Consider the following 7,944-nt stretch of genomic DNA (forward strand, 5'->3'; position numbering starts at 1 on the left):
TCAATTTCCCCTTCTCCATCAGAATCACTATCAATGTTGAGGTTTTCAAATGCAAAGGCTTCAACTTCATTTTCATCAAGGCATTCCAAGCCTGGACACTTGTCATCATCAAAATTCACATATGTGCTTTCCATAATCTTCTTTTGATCTATCACATAGACTTTGTAGGCAGTTCTCTCCAATGAATATCCCAGAAAAATTGCTTCAAAAACTTTTGAATCAAATTTTCCCACATATTCGGAGTTGTCTTTTAAGATGTAACACTTGTTTCAAAACATATGAAGATTGTAATATATAAGTGATGATGTCAAAGATTACTGAAGATAACAAGTGTTCCTCATCAAAGTATGAAGCAAAGCTAAATGGACATCTGATCTAAGGAGAATAATGAACTGTTACTTTCATAATCTGTTAAGCTTGAGGTTAGTCTTGTTAACAGGCATGAATGTATGTTAAGCAATCTTCTCACCAATTGGGAGAGATTGTTGTGCAAGACATGCCTGTATCTCAACAAGACTAAATCATATTGACAATCCTAAGTAAGTTGTATTGTTATCTTAGTTTGTATTTGTACTTGTAACACTTTAAAGTCTGTAAAAATGGAAAGGAGCAGACTGGAGTCTTTTTCCTGAAACATTATCAAGCCTAAGGATTCTATCTGGAAGAAGATCATGCCTCAAAAGAATTTTGAAGAAGCTTAGAGTTGAATAAATCTATTTGGATAAAAATACTTTAAGTCAAGATCTCTACAAGTCACAGATTTTGTGTTATAGAGAAGTCATTAGAGAACTCCAAATAACTTATCAAGAAGTCATGAAAGCTACTATATAACTCAGAGAGATATCGACAAGTCAAAAATACATGACGGTTGGAGATATCGATAAGTCATTTATTCACCAGAGAACCCAGAGTTATCGAAAAGTCTACATAGAGAACTCTGAGTTATCGATAAGTCAAAGTCCACTAGAGAACTCAGAGATATCGATAAGTCAAAATTCACTAGAGAACTCTAAGTTGTCGACAAGACAAAGTGAAGACATGATGCTGAGAGATCTCGACAAGCTAAAGTTTCATTCGAGAACTCAGAGACCTCTATAAGTCAAATTCACTAGAGCATTAGAGATCTCGATAAGTCTTTATACTTATCGAGATGTCAAGATCTCTATACGCCTAATTGGAGATCTTGAGTAAAATTCTCAAAGTACAAATTCACAGACCAGTTCAATATTCAAGATTAACAATTACCAAACAATCCAAACAGCTTGATTGACAAGTCTACAAAAAGCAGCTTGAAGAATGTGCAAGATTAATGGTGAAGATTAACTGACAGAGGAAGATTAAAATTATCACAGGATGTTAAAGATATGCTAAGCCAGAAATGGAAGATCTACTTTTCTATAACTAGAAATGACAAGTGACATTTTAGAAAAGCTAATAGCATGTCTTATTGTACACTGTGTAAACCAGCAGTTAACTGAATTATAAAGTTAACACTGGTCCTTCAGTCAGAAGTAACAATTTAGATCAAATTTCTTGTAACATTATCAAGGAGAAATTAAGCTCTTTATCAACAAAGAGCCTAGAAATTTTATAGCAAAATATTCTTAACTTTAATATAAAATTAAGTAAATTTTGAAGATTTGTGTCCTTTATTTTCAGCAAGCTTAATTTCTGCATGAACACATTCTACTGCAAGATTTAATTTACTTTGTTCAACCATAAACATTCAAGAAAAGCCCAAAAATAGTAAAACGCATTCACCCCCCCTCTGTGTGTTATTCATTTCCTATCAAGTGGTATCAGAGCTAAATCTGAAAGTAAACAGATTTAAGATCTTGGAAGAATGAACACACAGAAAATCAGTAGCATCAAAATTCTTACCTTTGACAAAGCTAACTGCACTTTTTAGAAAAAAAATGATGGTGTTTATCAGGATGACCAATCCACTCTATATTCAGATCCTCAAGAATGGGCCCTTCACTCCTGTGGTTAGATTTGAGGAATCTACAGATGGAGACATGGTTATCCTAGCTCATTATGCTCCAAAAGATCCTTCTGAGTATACTGGGCCTGAAAAAGAGAAATTTTTCCTGGATAGTAGCTTGCAATTAATATTGATTGAGTCACTTGATAATGTGATATACAACAACATTGTCAACTGTGACACTGCTAAGCAAATATGGGAAAAGATTGAGATACTCTGTGAGGGAACTGAGGAAGTTAGATGAAATCAGAGAAGGATACTGATTTCACAGTATGAGAGTTTTATGGCAAAGCCAAAGGAAAGTATAACAGATGTGTTTGAAAGGTTTAACAAGCTGATAAATGACTTGCAACTTTATGACAAATACTATGAATCTGAAGAAGTGAATCTAAATTTCTTGCTTACTCTCCCTGATCATTTGGAACAAAAATCTCAGCAATCAGGGAAGGGAGAGATTTGAGCTGAATAACACTGGAGGTTCTATGTAAATTCTTAAAACATATGAACTAGAAATGATTCAAAGGAAATCATTGAGATCAGGTCAAGGACATGTTATAGATGGCTCAAGTGCTTTAATTGTCAATGAAAGCCAAACATCTACTGATGAGCCAAGATCTCAAATTCTAGTTGCCTCAACAAGTGAGCAAAGAACAAATGATTCACAGGAACAAGTCATTTTGGAATCGGAAAAAGATAAGTTCTACACTCTTGAAGAACTGGATGAGCTAGATCAGTCAATGGCTTATTTGGCTAGAAAATTCTTTAACATTAGAGTAAAGAAGCCAAGATTTCTCAGAGCAAAGGACATGCTTTCAACAAAGAAAGCAGCTGGAAAGAAAAAGAGAAGTACAGTTCTGATAGAAAGAATGGCTACAAAACTGGATCTGTTGACAGATCTAAGATAAGGTGCTTCAATTGTGATGAACTAGGCCACTTTGCTATAGAATGCAGGAAACCCAAGAAGGCAAAGAAAGATAAAGCTTATCTTGAACTTGAAGCAAAGTATTAAGCTCTTCTGAAGAAACAGCAAAGCAAAACTTATATTGCAAAAGGTAAAAGTTGGGATGACTCCAAAAATGATGAAGATGAAGAATTTGGAAACTATGCACTCATGGCCTTGGAGCAAGGAGAATCATCCTCATCTAAATCACAGGTACCAACTCTTACCACCATTGATTTAAATGTGAATCAATATAAGGAAACTGTTGAAAAGATGAGCACAGAGATGTTTCATATTCATACAAGCATGGTGGCTGCAAATGAAGAAGTGAGCAGACTGGCAAAAATGAATGAGAAGCTTGAGAATGAAAAATAAGGAACTAAATTGTTGATAGTGGAGCTTGAAGCTTTAAGACAAGAAAATGCATACCTAAAGAACAAGCTCAAGTGTGCAAATGAAATTGAAGCAGTGTTAAGGGAGAAGCTGGAAAAGAATGAAGTGAAGTTGAAGTCCTTCAAGAATGCATCTGAATTGGTTGGTCAGTACCATGAGAAAAATAAACCATGTACAAACATTGTTATTGGTCTTGATTATGATGACTTGAACAACAAGAAGAAAAATATAAGTGACGAAGGAAAAGCAACATAGAATGAAAATGTTCCAGCAATGCTGAAAAAGGTTGGGTCACCTGTGTTCAAGGCTTGTGAAGTAAACTTCAGTGAAGAAGAGTTGATTATCAAGCAAGAAATTGCAGATGAGGATAATGAAAGGAAAAGTGCAAACTCAACTCAATCTTCTAAGACTGAAGAAAGTCTCATGGACAATCAAAGCACCAAGACTCCTGTCAAAGAAATCAAGATTGAAGATGTAATAAAGAAAAAGAAAAATAGAAATGGGAAAATAGGGATAAACAAAAGCAATAATTTTTCTTATGTTGCAGATGCTCCTAGAAAGAAGTGTGAAAAATGTGTCTCTGTAAATTATCTAACTCACCTTTGTAAAAAGGTTGTTAGCAAGCCAACTAAAGGAACATGAAAATACAATGAAGCAGATTCAAATAATCCCTACTCATTCTGTGACAAGTTTGACTGCATCCCCTGCAATTTGAAAGTGATGAAGAGTTGCCACAAACTGAGAGTAGACCTTAAATAAACAAAAATTTGGTCTACATTAGATAGGGAAAATGCACAACAGTCATTGAACTCTATTTTATCTGAAACTACTCATTCTACTTCTGTTAAATCAGTTAACAAGAAGAAAGTACCCAACACTGCTTGGGTTGCTAAAAATACTTAAAACTCATTATGTGCAGGGAAAAGTGAAGAAAGTCATCTGGATCATAGATAGTGGATGTTCCAGGCATATGACAGGTGATAAAGCCTGCTATCACAATTTGAGGAGAAGGTTGGCCCTTTGGTGACATTTGGAGATAACAGCAAATGATTCACAATGGGATATGGCAAGATTGCTTCTGAAAATATTGTCATTAATGATATCGCACTGGTAGCTGGTCTTGAAGTGAATCTTTTCAGTGTTAGCCAATTTGCAGACAAAGGCTTTGAAGTTTTATTCAATAAAGAAGAATGCACTTTTATCAGCAAGAAAACTGGTGAAGTTGCTCTGAAAGGAGCAAGGAAAGGAAGCTTGTTTGTTAAAGATTTTGACTCAACAAATAAGGATAGTGTTTGTTGCTTCTACACCAAGGCATCAAAAGAATAAAGCAAGCTCTGGTATAAAAAGCTGTCCCACTTGAATTTCAAGGCAATTAACACCTTGGTCAAAAAGGAATTGGTAAGAGACATTCTTAGACTGGAGTTTGCTCAAGTTGAAGTTTGTGAAGCTTGTTAGAAAGGAAAAATGAAAAGATCAAATCACAAGTCAAAAACTGTGAATTCTATAAGTACTTATTTGCAACTAATTCATATGGACTTGTTTGGGCCAGTAAATGTCTTATCTATTTCAAGGAACAAATATGCACTTGTGATGGTGGATGATTTCTCAAGATACATTTGGGTAGAGTTTATGCACTCTAAAGATGAAATTCCACATATCATAATTGAGCACATCAAGAAGATAGAAAAATAGGCTGAAGATTACAACTGTGTAAAAAGATTGAGAAGTGATAATGGAATAGAAATCAGAAATGCTACCTTGAATGAATTCTGTAAAGGCAAAGCATTGTTTAAGAATTCTCAGCTGCTAGAACACCTCAACAAAATGGAGTAGTTGAGAGAAAGAACAGAACATTAGTTGAAGCTGCTAGGACAATGCTGCAAGATGCCAAGCTGCCAACAAGTTTCTGGGAGGAGGCTGTTAACACTGCATGTTACACTCAGAACAAATACCTCATTAACAAGGCACATGGAAAATTACCTTACTCAATCATGTCTAAGAGAAAGCCTACTGTAAAGCATCTTCATGTGTTTGGAAGCAAGTGTTACATTTTGAAAGACAACTCTGAATATGTGGGAAAATTTGACTCAAAAGTCTTTGAAATAATTTTTCTAGGATATTAATTGGAGATAACTGCCTACAAACACTACTAGAAATATGGGATCAGACATCGGTTCAGAACCGATGTTAAAAAAAATCTGAACCGATGTCTTCGCGTGTGATGTTAAATGTCATCAGCCTTTGACATCGGTTAATAGCCGATGTCTATTACAGTGCTATACATCGGTTTTAAGATTAAATGTGATGTCTTTGCAATAAATTTCAGCTTATATTACAGTATTTCTAGCTGAATATGGGTATATTTTGAGGTATTTATCCATTAAAACATGAAATCTACAAGCTCTAAACGCCATTTATTAAAATTCTTGCGAACAAACCGATGTGAAATGCTAGATCAGACATCGGTTAGATTAGTTGCCCGATGTGAAATGTTTGATCAGACATCGGTTAAGTTAGCCCCCGATTTGAAATGATGGATAGGACATGGATTTTCTTCATGAAACCGATGTTAAATCTTTTTGTTTAACATCAGCCAATTTCTCTAACCGATGTTATTTGACTTAAAATATATTGTGTTTCTTTTCAGATCGATGTCAAATGACTATTTCACATCGGTTTTTTTAGTTCTTTTTCATTTAATATTATTTTACATGATGTCTTTTGTACATTTTTTTACATCGGTTTACATGTACCATTGTGATGTTAATGTTCTGTAAATTGCATGCCATCTTGGTACTATTTACAGCCATAAGGAACCAAAACAATGCAACATCCCAATAAAAAACATCCAAACCGAAACATAAAGGTATTCATCCAAATTACAAGTCTAATACCAAAATATTACTCATATCATACTATACATACATTTCAAATAAAATACAAGTATTCCATTAGCCAACTTATACTATACTAATTTTTAAGTACCCTATTCTTAAATTCCGACAACTCCATCCAATTTAGCCAATCAACCCAATTCCGACAAACTAAAGAAGAGTTTGACTTCTGCATGATCAAACCAAAGAGCAGCAAATCAACCGTGCAGGCCGATAATGTGTACGTCTGGTTCAATGGTGCCGATGATTTGGACAGAAAATAAAAATAAACAATATCAATCATTACTGCAGAACATTTGATATATAAACTAGAATTAATAAAAAGTTTATGTTAGATGATAATATGATTTCATAAAAAAAAGAAATAGAGATATAAAAGAATCTTATTACCGTGTGAACAAATTTTATTATTTGATTATTTGAGAATACAGTATCACTAATACCTGTACCAAATTCAAATATGTTATCCTCTGTATAGCAGAATCCTCCTCTAGTCGTATAGCAAAACCTGATACAGAAAAATTAACAGAGTGAAAAGTTTGAAATTAGGTTCCAATATAACTGAAGAAAACACAAAGGGGATTTAATGTCTACCGATAAATATAAGGGGTGTGTTTGCAGAATTGTATATAAAAAAGCAACCATCAAACAAGCAGCAGCTAGAGCTTCCAAATTATATTTATCTTAGATATATTGAACAATCTAAACAGACAATCACAGTGAGTGTCAAACACCAACAATAATGTCCAGTCATCAATAAACCACATTCATAAAGCATTTCCTATAAACTAATCAGGTCGAGGGAGACCAACTGTGTTCTTAATAGAATCCTTAATAAAACCAGTTATCAGTCTAGCGGATAAGAGGCCTACATAATGAGTATTTATCATTAGCTCATCATCAGTGTACAATATTTTCAGTAGGATATTGACTAGGTGATGAAAGAGCAGTTTATCTTTAACTGCTGAGATTATATAATCAATATGTACCCACCTAAAATACTATGGTGCAGGTCATAGACACTTCTTCTTCGGATACAGAAGAGGTTGAATACAGCAATCGGCAGCAAAACTGCATACATCTGTATAATACATGAACATGCTATCAGCAATGCTATCTCTATAGTCCAGACAAATCAACTGGTATTTACACAGTGAGAGCATAAGAAAACAGAGAATGTACTTATATATTAGATAGGGCTATATACATCTTCTCAAATTGAGCGTAACACTGTAACTAGTACCCATAACTAATCTAGGTATCATTGTCACAGTTAAGCAATACTTACAGAACCAACATCTCAAGTGACAAAAGCAGCCAGGATGCACAACGAGACATTGATTGCAAAATGATACAAGTACAAGCTCTGGATAATTAACTGGATACATATTAGAGTTCTTGAACCAGAAATGACATTAATTTATGTCGTTGAAAGAATAAATTCAATAGTGAGACAGATTCGTTCATTTGGTTCACAATGATTCAATCTTTTCATAATTGCATTTATTGTCCATACAATCCACAGGACTACCATTTTCTTTGCTAAGCAAAATATGTTGTAAATTGAGGTCTGTATGTTAGTTCAAATAGAGGGAAGGGCAGTTGGATAAATGCTGCAGTAATTTTATAAAGAGATTTAAAAACACAACCCTAGCATTTCATCCCTGATTCATGTGAACAAAAAGTAGTAAATCACATAGACCCCTTAACATATGAAAGACTGGTGGTGAAAG

General features: G+C 34.2%; 1 long non-coding RNA gene across 1 annotated transcript; it reads right to left on the reverse strand.

The window, feature by feature from the left end:
* Positions 1 to 6,208: 6,208 nt before the first annotated feature.
* LOC141717390 (uncharacterized) lies at positions 6,209 to 7,297 on the reverse strand. The gene is made up of 3 exons (XR_012573627.1): positions 7,205 to 7,297; positions 6,655 to 6,719; positions 6,209 to 6,437 (listed from the first exon to the last, which is right to left on the reverse strand). It is a non-coding gene; the product is annotated as an uncharacterized LOC141717390 (long non-coding RNA).
* Positions 7,298 to 7,944: the final 647 nt, after the last annotated feature.

Source organism: Apium graveolens, chromosome 4 (genome assembly GCF_009905375.1).
Source record: "Apium graveolens cultivar Ventura chromosome 4, ASM990537v1, whole genome shotgun sequence".
Taxonomy (NCBI): Eukaryota; Viridiplantae; Streptophyta; class Magnoliopsida; order Apiales; family Apiaceae; genus Apium; species Apium graveolens.